The sequence below is a fragment of the Piliocolobus tephrosceles genome, chromosome 11 (assembly GCF_002776525.5).
Source record: "Piliocolobus tephrosceles isolate RC106 chromosome 11, ASM277652v3, whole genome shotgun sequence".
NCBI lineage: Eukaryota > Metazoa > Chordata > Mammalia > Primates > Cercopithecidae > Piliocolobus > Piliocolobus tephrosceles.
The window spans coordinates 35921491-35934833 of NC_045444.1; the positions used below are offsets into that span (position 1 = coordinate 35921491).

The 13343-nt window shown below is 37.7% G+C and overlaps 1 long non-coding RNA gene across 1 annotated transcript in view; it reads right to left on the minus strand.

Moving 5' to 3' along the window:
- Positions 1-477: 477 nt before the first annotated feature.
- The window catches only part of LOC111546173, a 32253-nt gene continuing 19387 nt past the window's right edge, over positions 478-13343 (minus strand). The window contains exons 2-3 of the long non-coding RNA XR_002732673.1: positions 10535-10639; positions 478-802 (exon numbers count right to left, since the gene is read on the minus strand). This is a non-coding gene — a long non-coding RNA (uncharacterized LOC111546173). The remainder of the gene's footprint in view (positions 803-10534; positions 10640-13343) is intronic.

Here is a 13343-nt window from a genome sequence, read left to right on the forward strand (position 1 = left end):
TTATGGCATAGTAGAGTTTCTGCTCCAGACCCAGTATTTTTTAATTCATCTTGGGAACTAGGCTATGAACAAGCAACAGGATGGAGGAACTGAAAACACCTAGGTTCTATCATACATACAACTTTCAAGAATTATTTTTGTATTTAATTAAACCAGATATTTTGCCTTATAACATCTTGCTAGATGGTATGAGCTACTTATTCGTTTTGGGGTGGGGGTACTAGTGAACAGAAACAGTGAAGTGTGATTCTCCCCAGTTCACCCCCACCCCTCCATTTCTGGGTCACCATAGTTTATTTTTCCATAAATCATTTTTTAAGCAAGATCCTCAGTCAAAATTTGGGCTTTTATATAGAAAATAAGAATTCTGATCCTTTGTGTCTCTATAATCAGCTAAGCTCCTCAAGTCTCACTTTCAGTTAGCATGAGTAAGAACAGAAGCCATTTCATCTGACTTGGCTAATAACCACATCTCAAGAAAGCTAGACCTTGCTGCCTGATGGTGCTGCAAGGAAATAAATGTTTTTCTCTGATGGAGCACTCACACAGTCGGGTTTGTGTTGTAAAACGGAGGAAATTATCCAACGGCTGTAATTACAGTGACTCATTGACACAAATACTGAGAGGCAGATGTGGCATAAATAATGAGAGAACACAAAGAAGACTCTTCATTATCAAATCCAGCCTTCACATCTTCATCATGTAGGAAGGCCACAAGGCCAGCCCTGAGAATCCCTCTTTCCCCTAAGGCTCTTTGATTGTTCTCCCACCTGGAGAACTGGGTGGTGGATATCAGACTGACCTGTAAGAGTAACATGAAATTCAAACATGAGCCATCCTCTAAGACTGCAAACTGTGTGGCATCAAATGAAAACTGCCATATGGATAGAATAAACAGGGCATATTTAGGGACTGTGCCAAAACCACAGAGCAAAAGACAAACCCAAACCAAAGCATGACTCCAACAAAAGTCAGGCTGAGCCATGAGGAGACAGTAACAAAACCACAGTGAAATCAATTTCCTCAGCAGCATAGATGGTAGCCAGCACAGGAGGACAGAGCCATTTGGAAGTCAGACACACCTGGATGACTTTACAGAGTCACTGATGCTGTCTCAGTCTCAATTATCTCCTTTATAAAATGGAGGATTTGTTTTAGGGAACTAACTCTTACAAAGCTGTGAGAATTAAGAGGTAATAAACATGAGCATAAGACCAGGTGTGGTGGCTCACACCTGGAATCCCAGCACTTTGAGAGGCCAAGCATCACTTGAGCCCAGGAATTGAGACTAGCCTGAGCAACCTGGAGAAACCTCATCTTTACAGAAAATACAAAAATTAGCCAGACAGGGTAGTGCATGACTGAAATCCTAGCTACTTGGGAGACCGAGGTGGGAGGATCACTTGAGCTCAGGAGATTGCGACTGTGGTGAGCCATGATTGGGTTACTGCACTCTAGCCTTGGTGACAGAGCGAGACTCTGCCCCGTCCCCCAACCCCCAAAAAACCATTTGAAAAATATAAAATTTTAGTTAAAGGTCCTGACAGTGACAGCAAATATTTAGTTTAACTTTATATCTTTTAGAAGAAAACAAATGATAAGCCTTGTCTGCAATGATATGAATAAAGAAAGACATACCTTACAATTTCAATGGCATGAGCATTGTATTGACTAAAGCCTGATTGGTAGTCATATACAGTATGAAGTTTTCTTTTTTTTAAAGCCTGATTGGTAGACATATAAAGTATGAAAATTTCTTTCTATCTTTTTTTTTTTTTTTTTGAGACGGAATCTTGCTCTGTCACCCAGGCTGGAGTGCATTGGCATGATCTCAGTTCACTGCAACCTCCACCTCTGCCAGGTTCAAGCGATTCTCCTGACTCAGCCTCCCCAGTAGCTGAGATTACAGGTGTGTGCTACCATGCCTAACTAATTTTTGTATTTTGAGTAGAGATGTGGTTTCACCATGATGGTCAGGCTGGTCTCGAACTCCTGACCTCGTGATCCACCCACCTTGGCCTCCCAAAGTGCTGGGATTACATGCGTGAGCCACCATGCCCGGTCCAGTTTCTACTTTTTTTTTTTTTTTTTGAGGCAGAGTCTCACTCTGCCGCCCAGGCTGGAGGTACAGTGGCGTGATCTTGGCTTACTGCAAGCTCCGCCTCCCAGGTTCATGCCATTCTCCTGCCTCAGCCTCCCGAGTAGCTGGGACTACAGGCACCCGCCACCATGCCCGGCTAATTTTTTGTACTTTTTTAGTAGAGACGGGGTTTCACCATGTTAGCCAGGATGGTCTCGATCTCCTGACCTCGTGATCCACCTGCCTCGGCCTCCCAACATGCTGGGATTACAGGCGTGAGCCACCGCGCCTGGCCAGTTTCTACTTTTTGTCTTTGTTTTTGCATCCTATAGTATTCCAAAATATCAATTTATAATGGTGATACCTGTAACAACTACTTTATTGAATGAGGACATTTAATGAATTGTGTATTTTTTCTACTTACAGATTTTTTATTAAGTTGAATACCATAAAAATTCAGCATTAACACTAAAATATCAATGTTAATTATATTGCTGCTAACACTAATTAGTAGTAACACTATTATTATTATTATTATTATTATTTTTTTTTTTTGAGACGGAGTCTTGCTCTGTCCCCCAGGCTGGAGTGCAGTGGCGCAATCTCGGCTCACTGCAAGATCCGCCTCTTGGGTTTACGCCATTCTCCTGCCTCAGCCTCCCCAGTAGCTGGGACTACAGGCGCCCGCCACCACACCCGGCTAATTTTTTTGTATTTTTAGTAGAGACGGGGTTTCACCATGTTGGCCAGGATGGTCTAGATCTCCTGACCGCGTGATCCGCCCGTGTCGGCCTCCCAAAGTGCTGGGATTACAGGCGTGAGCCACCGCGCCCGGCAGTAACACTATTATCACTGCTAATAAGAATGACAACAGAGCACCTGAGCTAGTCTAGTGAATTGTGCATTTTTAAGCCAACATTTCATTTGCGATTTCTGCCTTTTTTCACTAAAGTAAATGTATTTTTTATGACCATAGAGTAGCAATATGTATTTTTAGTTCCAATAGAAGTTCAACATTCCAAAAGACTGTCACACACTCTGTACTTGCGTTTTTCACCCACTTTACGTTTATTGCAAATGATTCATTCATTTATTTATTCATTCATTCATTCATCCAATACTGATAATCTATGAGATGCTAGAATCTTTTCTTAGAACTTGGATACTAAAGTAAGGAATTTTCAGAATTTTTTTCACTAATGTTCACTTTGGTTAGTAGCTTTTACATATTTTGGAATCTGGAGAACAATGAATGGATAAAATTCACAGCCTTGAACAGTCAATTAAAAATTTTGAAACATTCACCAATTAGTGGATTTCTCTTTGTAGTATAAGTATACCATGGTGGAAGCATTTCCCCTCTGGGAACAAGGAACTCCAGACCCAAAGAGATTAAAGTTTTAGGTACAGGACACACCAGTCCCTCACATGGGTACCATAGGAATGATGATAAACAGGCCTGCTTATACTTCTACTCCTAGGTTCCCAAGCCCATATTTTCTTTCTATTAGGGGCACAGTACCATGAAATGGTCATTGATTTAGAGTGTATATGCTGTCCTGAAGGACACCAAACATTCAAGATACATATTCTGGTTGGCACTCCAGGTGCATCTTCAAAAGGTGTTTTCATGCCATATCAAGCTGGCAGCTTCTCGGTGGTGCAGGACCAGTGTGATAGGACCAGTGAATTCCACAGTCTTACATCAATTTCTGTATCTTACTGTAGAGCGGGTCCTTTGTTTCAAGATAACATTATGAAGAAACCAGTGTCAGTGGAGCAATCTCTAAGTCCCTGAGTAGAGGTGCTGGAAAAGATCCTGTGGGCAGGAAAGGCAGCTAAGTGTTAATCTCAGTAAAGATAAACTGCCACCCTCTGTCAGAGTGGAAGGAGTTCAATGTAATGAACTTGCCATAAGTAGCTGATTGAACTTGATGGATAGTGCCATAATGGTAGTTCAACATTGGTCCTTATTGTTGACAGGTTAGATAATAGGCAGAGGCAAAGGCTGGATGGGACGTGGTCAGTGAGAACTCTTACTTTTGACCTTATGTGTAGCTTCTATTCCTGCTGCCCTTGCTACTACATTCACAAGCTTGTTGTGCCAGGACAGGAGAGGCTAGTTGACATCAGGTCACTGGGCCATTTCATCTACTTCCTGGTTCATGGCCCGTGATTTAACATGTGCTCTTTGATAAGTGTTAACATGTGATACCAAGGTACTTATACTCCATGCTCACACCTATAAATCCATCTCAGAGACCTCCTGGTCTCTGAGCTTCTAACCTTCTTCCTTCTAGGACCTGGATCATGTAGCCATATATTTTCTTTACCTAAGGCCACTTCTTTTCTCACACAAAGTGCATGACAATATCTACCATTGAAAACTATTTATTGTGAGAATTTCTGCTTATTGCCACCTTACAAGGCCCTCCCTGAGTAGGACTGTGGCTTAGGAAGAGTTCCTTTTCAACTTTCACTCACTGGGCTGAACTATCTTTAAACCAAGCTCGACCATTTTCCTCCTCCATGAGTTACTCACATGGGACTCTCGGCTTGGCCATAGTGTGACCTGATGGTGAGGAGGTAGTGCAATGATGGTAGATGACTTGGAATTCTGTGGAACCTACTTTTGCAGCTTACTTTGGACCTGCTCATGTCTTCTCCTGAATGTACCACTCTGTCTTACGATGAAGTGTGTCTGCCCGCATTTCTTATGACTTGCTGAATCTGACAGAAGCCAAATCATGATATATAGTTCTGCCAGTGTGGCCATTTGGTGCCCCATGACCAGATGCTACCAGGACCTGATTTTAAAATGGTGCATATTTCTGAGCTTTAGATGGCATGGCCTTGCTCCAGAAACTTAGGGTTGCTTGCTGTAAACCCTGTACAGCATCTCTTCCCACACAGACACCAGGTGGGTCATAGGAAGCAAATGACAGGGTTGCTTGCATCACAGAAACAGAGCTCTTTCTATCTCTGGATCCCAATGAAATCTGGTAGTTTTCTATCTGACTCTGTAAATGGGTCACAGCAGCATTCCCAAGACTGAATAGTGTTGTGCCATTGTATTATGCCTTTTGTTGTGTGTTGTTGGGTGTTTTGAAATGTATTACTGTGTCCTTTACTTTGGAGGAAATATCCTACTATGTCCCAGACCAGCAAACTCCTAAAATCTTCACTGAATATTTGTAGGAATTACCTCTTACTGTCTAGAGCACCGTGTATCTTACCAAGTCCTGCAGGAGCCTACAACTTCATGATCACGTTGGCTGATTAAAATGATATGAACCAATATGACCTTGTTATGGTACCTCTAGACATGTGAATATAAACTACTTTTAATCCTTTTTGCTGATATGGATGGAAAATGATGCATACATCAGATCAATGGCCATTTACAATGCCCTTGCCCTCTGTTTCAGCAAAGATATCTTACTTGTCACATCAGTTCCAGTCAAGGCTCCTACTCGTTTAAGTTTATAACCATCTATAAGTCATCTTCCAGTATCCAACTGTTGTTTTTTGTTGATTTTTTTTTTTTTTTTTTGGAGAGACCAGAATACTGAATTATATGGGGACATGATGGTGACAATCAAGGTTACATCCTTTAAATTTTTATGGGTGACACTAATTATTACCTAATGTTCCAGGGATATTGTGTTATTTTGGATTTAATATCTTGGTTGGGATAGGGGCAATTACAGGGCCTCCACTTAGTCTTCCCGAGTTGTATTATTACAAGTATGTTGTTTCCAATTCTGCATTTTGGGACAAGGGAAATATTTAAAGTTATGTCCATGGACCCAGCAGATCAATGTCGTTTTTATCTTGGGACAGGATTCCATTTATAATCTGGCTACTGCAGGTCCCAACAGTAACAGTGGCCACAATAACACTTTGGGTTCCTCAGTATCAGTGCCGATTTGGACCTAGTATCCTACTATCCTCAAAATATTTTAGTATTTTTCTTACTCCAGTATGTGATTATCTGAGTACAGTAGTCCTCTCTTACACATGGGGGATACATTGTAAGACCCCCAGTAGATGTCTGGAACTATGGATAATACCAATGCCTATATATACAGATGCCCCTCAACTTACAGTAGAATTACATCCCAGTAAATTCATTGTAAGTTGAAAATAATGTAAGTGAAAAATGCATTTAATATACCTAACCTACCAAACATCATAGGTTATTCTAGCATTAAACATTCTCAGAACATGCACATCAGCCTACAATTGGGCAAGATCATTGAACACAAAGCCTTTTTTATAATAAAGTACTTAATATCTTATGTAATTTATTGACTATTGTACATTATGTCAACATTGTGATGGTTTAGTGCCATTGCACAGTCAAAATCTCGTGAATACTGTACTTTATGTCAAAATTGTGATGTTTGGCACCATTGTAAAGTCAAAAAATCAAAAGTTGAAATATCATTAGTCTGGAATCACCTGTACTATACTTTTTTCTATACATATATAATTATGATAAAGTTTAATTTATAAATAAGGGGCAATAAGACATTAACAACAACTAATAATAAAATATAACTATTATAACAATATGGTATCATCATTACTCTTGTGCCTTGGGGCCATTATTGTGTAATATAAGGGTTACTTGAACATAAGCACTGCCATGGTGCAACAGTCTATCTAGTAACCAAGATGACTACTAAGTGATTAATGGGCAGGTAATATAAGCAGAGTGAATACACTAGACAAAAAGATGATTCACACTGCTTAGAATAGCGTGCAATTTAAAACTTATGAATTACTCGCTTCTGGAATTTTCCATTTAATATTTTCAAATCTTGGTTGACCACAGGTAACTGAAACTGGAAATCAGAACTGCAGATAAGGGGTGACTACTGTAAATAGCTTTATAAGAACTGGGAAATGCTTTCAATCCATACTTGCCTTGGTATTGCAAAGTCTTTCTTCATTTATACTTAGCCTCTCCCTCAGTCAGTGGAATTTAAATATTATAATTGGTTCAGGCCTGGAAATTAAGCAAAGGATTTATGACTTTTTCTGGGGTTGGCTGGTCTCAGCCTTCTGATTATCCATTCTTGATTTCTTCTTATTACAATAAAGAATAAACAGGACCCTCATTGGCCACTGATCCATTTTGCCCTTGGACCTCAATGTTCAATTAACCATCTCCATACTCTCTGTGGGTCAGATCCCAAGACTGCCATTCTGACCTTGCCGTTTATCATGATAGTTGTGATCACTTTCTTTCTGATGCTAAAGTGTCATCACCTGGCCGCAATTATTTGTTCATCTGTCATCTCATCGCTGCTAGAGAGCCCAGATCTGTAACAGCATCTCTTATTGTCAGCCCTGGACTATAGCCATAGAGATAGCCATAATTGTGTTTCTAAAGCTGGTACCCTTTGCCACCAGTCTACTTTAAAGAAGAATGGGTCACTTCTACAAAACCTTGAAGTCTCAGAGAATTCAAATTTCAAGGTTCTAGAGTGCATCCACCTCAGATTTCCTCAACCCAAGTGACAGAGATAAAAAGAGTTATTTTATCTGAATCTGTTCTGTAAGGCATTTTATTTATTTTCCTTACAACTTTTTATTTGTAAAAACTTCTCAGTCTTCCTCAATTATGATTATTAGAATCCCCACCTAATGAAAGTTAACAATTTTATTCATAGTCTATAGGCTTCTGATTGGGTACCTATATTAGATGGAATATTTTTAAAATTTAAATAGACTTATTTTGAGATAATTGTAGATTCACATGTAGCTGTAAAAATAATACAGAGAGATCCTGCACACCTTTTATTCAAGTTCAACCAGTGGTAACATTTTGCAAAACTATAAATTCAATATCACAACCATGATATTGATATTTATAAGCAAGATACATAGCATTTCTCTCACCGCAAAGATCGCTCACATGGCCCTTTTGCAGCCACACCTACTTCTCTCTCACCTTTAACTACTCCTTAACCCCTGGAAACACTAATCTATTCTCCATTTCTCTAACTTTATCATTTCAAGAATGTTATATAAAAGGTATACAGAGATACCATTAAGTAAATATATACTCATCATAATTCTCTGAAGATTCATTCAGGTTGGTGTGTAAATCATTAGTCTGTTGCTTTTTATTGTTGAGTATGATTCCATTGAACTCTTCACCCACTGCAGGACACCGGATTGTTCCAGTTTGGGGTTACTATGAATAAAGCTGTTATACACATTCATGTATGAGTTTTTATGTGAACACAGATTTTCATTTATCTCATATAAATGTCCAGGAGAAAAAAAATGTGGGTCATACTGTAGTTGAATGTTTAATTTTTAAAGAAATTATGACTCTTCAGATCAGTTGTGCCATTTTACATTCCCAGAAGCAATGCATCAGTAACTCACTTTCTCTGTGTCCTTGGTCACATTTGGTTGAGTTTTTCAATCCATAAACATGGTACATCTCTTGATTTATTTAGATATTCTTTGATTTCTTTCATCATAATTTTGCAGTTTTCATCATATAAGTCCTATACATGTTTGTTTTATTAGATTTGCACCTAAGTATTCCATTATTTTCTTGAGTGATTGCAAATGGAACCACATTTTTAATTCCATTGCACCCACATGTTTATAGCTAGTATTGAGAAATAAAGATGATTTTTGTATGTTTATCATGTGTTCTAAGATCTTGCTGATCAAACTTATTAGTTCTGGGAGGGGTGTGTGTGTGTGCGTGTGTGTGTGTGTGTGTGTGTGTACCATTAAGCATATGTCACCTGTAAGATGTTTGCAGATGTCTTTTATCAATTTTAGAAATTCTCCTCTACTCCTATTTTTCTGATAGATTTTATCTTGAATGACTATTAAGTTTTGTTAAATTTTTTTCTGCATTGATTACTATAGTCATGTAATTTTTCTTCTTTAACCTATTGACATAGTAGATTACATTGATTGATTTTTAAATATTGAACCAGGCTTTAATTCCTAGAATAAATCTCATGTTGTTATGGTATATAATTCTTTTTATATATTGCTGAATTCTATCTCTAATGTTTTAAGAATTTTGCATCTATATTTATTAGGGATATTAAATTGTTGTTTCATTTGTCAGTTTCTTTTTTTGTACTGACTTTCTCTGATTTTTGGCAACAGAGTAATGATAACTTCATAAAATAAATTGTGAAGTGATCACTCATCACACTTTATGGAAGACTTTGAGTTGAATTGGTATTAATTTTTCTTTAACCAATTATAGGTATTCACTGGTGAAATTATCTGGGCCTGCAGATTTCTTTTGGGGAGTTTTACAATTATGAATTCAATTACTTTAATAAATAGAACTTTAATTTAAAGTTCTATTTAAATTATCTCTTTCAGCTGGGCGTAGTGGCTCATGCCTGTAATCCTAGCACTTTGGGAGGCCGAGGTGGGAAGATTGTCTGAGCTCAGTAGTTTGAGACCAGCCTGGGCAACACAGTGAAACCCCATCTCTACAAAAAATACAAAAAATTAGCCAGATGTGGCTGCATGCGTCTGTAGTCCCAGCTACTCAGGAGGCTGAGACAGGAGAATTGCTTCAACCCGGGAGGCGGAGGTTGCAGTGAGCCGAGATCATGCCACTGCCCTCCAGCCTGGGCAACAGAGTGAGACTCCATCTCAAAAAAAACATACACACACACACACACACACACACATACGTATATATATGTGTGTGTGTGTGTACATATGTATCCTATTGGGTGAGTTGCTGATAGTTTGTGTGTTTTTTGAAGGTTTAGTCCATTTTGTTGAAGTTGTCAGACGTGTGTAGAGATGTTCATTGTTTTCCCCTATTATCCTTTTAATGTCTAGAGAGACTATAAGGATATACCCTGTTTTATTTCTGGTATTGGTAATTTTTATCTTCTGTCTTTCATTCTTTGTCAGTTGTCTTATTTTGTTTTGCCTTGCTATAAAGGGATACCTAAGGCTAAGCAATTTATAAAGAAAAGAGGTTTATTTGGCTCATGGTTTTGCAGGCTGTACAAGAAGTAAAGCACCAGCATCTGCTTCTAGTGAGAGCCTCAGGGAGTTTTCAATTATGGCAAAAGAGGAAAGAAAACAGGCATGTCACATGGTGAGAAAGGGAGCAAGAAGAAGAGAGGAGGAATGGCCATGCTCTTTGTAACAATCAGGTCTCATGTGAACTAATAGAGTGAGAACCCATTACCGTAATCATGGCACCAACCCATTCAGGAGTCTGCCCTCATGACTCACACATCTCCCACTAGGTCCCACCTCCAATCCTGGGGATCAAATTTCAGCATGAGGTTTGAAGGGCACAAATGTCCTAACTATATCATCAATCTTGCTAGAAGTTTGTCAATTTATTGAAAAACATTTCTGCCTTACTGACTTCTTCGGCTTTAATTTAAGGACATGTGAATCAGAAAGCATGCCTGGAAAACTTACTAATGTGTCATTCCTTTGGTCTCAAATTCCCTAGCAATTCTGCCTTGTCTCTACCTTTTGGAGTCATCTTATGCTTGTTTCATATAAAATGTCCAGAGTTCTAAGCTGTGTTTAGTGAAGAAATAGGAGAGTTATGTTAATTGTATCTTCTTGGAAGGAGAAGACAATAGAATAATTTGTATATGTATTAAACCTGTACCCCAAAGCAGGTAGGAAACAAAAATACTAAACGGATTAGAAAAGACAATTTGGATGAAAACTTGGATGCAGTTCCTTACAAAGGAAAATGTGAAATATTGTCCTTCTCTATTATATTTCTTCTGAATATATGAAATAAATTTTGCTTTTCTCTTAATTTTGATCATAGAGCCTTCAGAGCCCTTAATATGTACAGAAGCCACTTAATATGAGTTTGAGTTATAAGGTAAAGAGATGTAAAATTAAAGCCCTGGCTGGGTGAAGTGGCTCATGCCTTTAATCCCAGCACTTTGGGAGGCTGAGGCGGGAGGATCACCTATGGTCAGGAGTTCAAGACCAGCCTGGCCAACATGGTGAAACCTCATCTCTACTAAAAATACAAAAATTAACCAGGTGTGGTGGTGCACGCTTGTAATCCCAGCTACTCGGGAGCCTGAGGCAGAAGAATAGCTTGAACTTGGGAGGCAGAGGTTGCAGTGAGTAGAGATCATGCCACTGCACTCCAGCCTGGGTGACAAAGCGAGACTCAGTCTCAAAAAAAAAAAAAAAAATTAATTAAGTTAAAGCCCTACTAATTTTTGAATACAAAGTTTGTATATTTTTCATCTTATATACTGTCTTAATCCATTTTTATTGCTATAAAAGAATATCTAAGACTGGGTAATTTAGGAAGAAAAGGGGTTTGTTTAGCCCGTAGTTCTATATGCTGAGAAGATCAAGGTCAAGGTTCTGTCTTCTGGTGAGGGCATTTGTGCTGCATTACAACATGGAAGAGAAGGTCAAAAAAAAAAAGGAGGGGACATGCAAAGAGGAGGAAAACCTGAGGAGCATCCTGGCTTTGTAACAACCCATTTTTGAAGGAACTAATCCATTCCTAGGAGAACAAATCCAGTCTTAGGAAAGTGAAAAGAACAGCACCAAGAACAGCACCTACAAGAAGATGCTACTACAAGAACAGCACCAAGCCATTTATGAGGAATCTACTCCCATAACCCAAACACCACCCACTAGTCCCACCTTTAAACACCGACACATCGGAGATCAAATTTCAACATGAATTTTGATGGAGAAAAACAAATAATATTCAAACCACAGCATAAACTTACAACCTAGTAACCATAATAAACAATAACTTTATTTCCTAATAACTCTATTTTCTTATAATGTTAGGAATGGCTGACAAATGGCAACTATCTATGAAGATTCACAGCTGTTAAAAATAATTAGTTTTAATATTTACTGTCCATTATTTCTATATATTATATGGAAAGATAAAAATATGTTAAAGACGTTTTATATGTATAGACCAATATATATATGCATACATATATTGCAATTTATATACCAACATATACAGCAATATATATATACACATATGCATATATGTACATGCAAAACATTTTTGTTTAACATATTTTTCTCTTTCCATATAACAAGTAGAAACAGTGTGCAGTAAATATTAAAACTAATTATGTTTAACAGCTATGAATCTACATAGAGAGTTGTCATTTAATAGACTTTCCCTTCCCACTGAGACAATTTCAGGAAAGTAAACACATTCTTTTAATTGTTTAACTGCCTAAAAATAAATAAGACTTTGGGATTAAATTAATTATTCTCAGAATTAATTTAATTTTTCTAAATATGATAATTTAATTTGTGTGTGTGTGTCGTTTTGTTTTTCCCAAGGTCATAAAGTACATCAGTTCAAATATCCCTGTGTTTTTTTCATTAAATTTCCATTTTTAGAAAAGAGAATTGCTTAAAGTACTAGGTTATTGATTTAGCATATAGTGAAGGTTTTCATGTGTTTGTGTAGAAGGACTCTCAGCCTGAACCAGGGCTAAAACATCTTAGGTATTTTTGGAGCCATCTGGAGTACTTGAATAAGTGGCTGCTTACAGTAGAGACATCACAGGAGATAACTCACCCTAAGGAAATGGAGTTTAGACAATAATTAGATAGACAATAATACTCAGTACTGTGTGAAAATTCGCCATTAAACAGATCACAAGCAATTTTGTCAGTTTAAGCTTAACATGAAACATAAGAACTGTACTCATTAGAGTAAGCAACAATGCTGGAGAAACCTGTTCTCCCCACTATCATCCAACATTTTACTGGAGGCTCTAGTCCATGCAATAAGATAAGAAAAAGAAGAGTGGTTTGAAGATTAGAAGATGAACATACAACAACTATTACTGTTATATTTTATTAAAATCCATCTAGAATTTGCAGTGTCTAATTGTAGTCACTGACTTCATGTAGCTATTGAGCATTTGAAGTATGGCTAGTTGGAGTTGAGATGTGTCATAAGTGTAAAACACAGGTGAAATATTTTTAAAGATATATTTGAAAAGAATGCAAAATATCTCATTAAAATGTTTACATTAAGTATAGAGGTAATATTTCAGATAGATAAGGTTAAATAATATAGATTGCTAAAATTAACCTGTTTCTTTTCACTTTTATTTATTTATTTATTTATTTATTTATTTATTTATTTTTTATTATACTTTAAGTTCTAGGGTACATGTGCATAACGTGCAGGTTACATATGTATACATGTGCCATGTTGGTGTGCTGCACCCATCAACTCGTCAGCACCCAT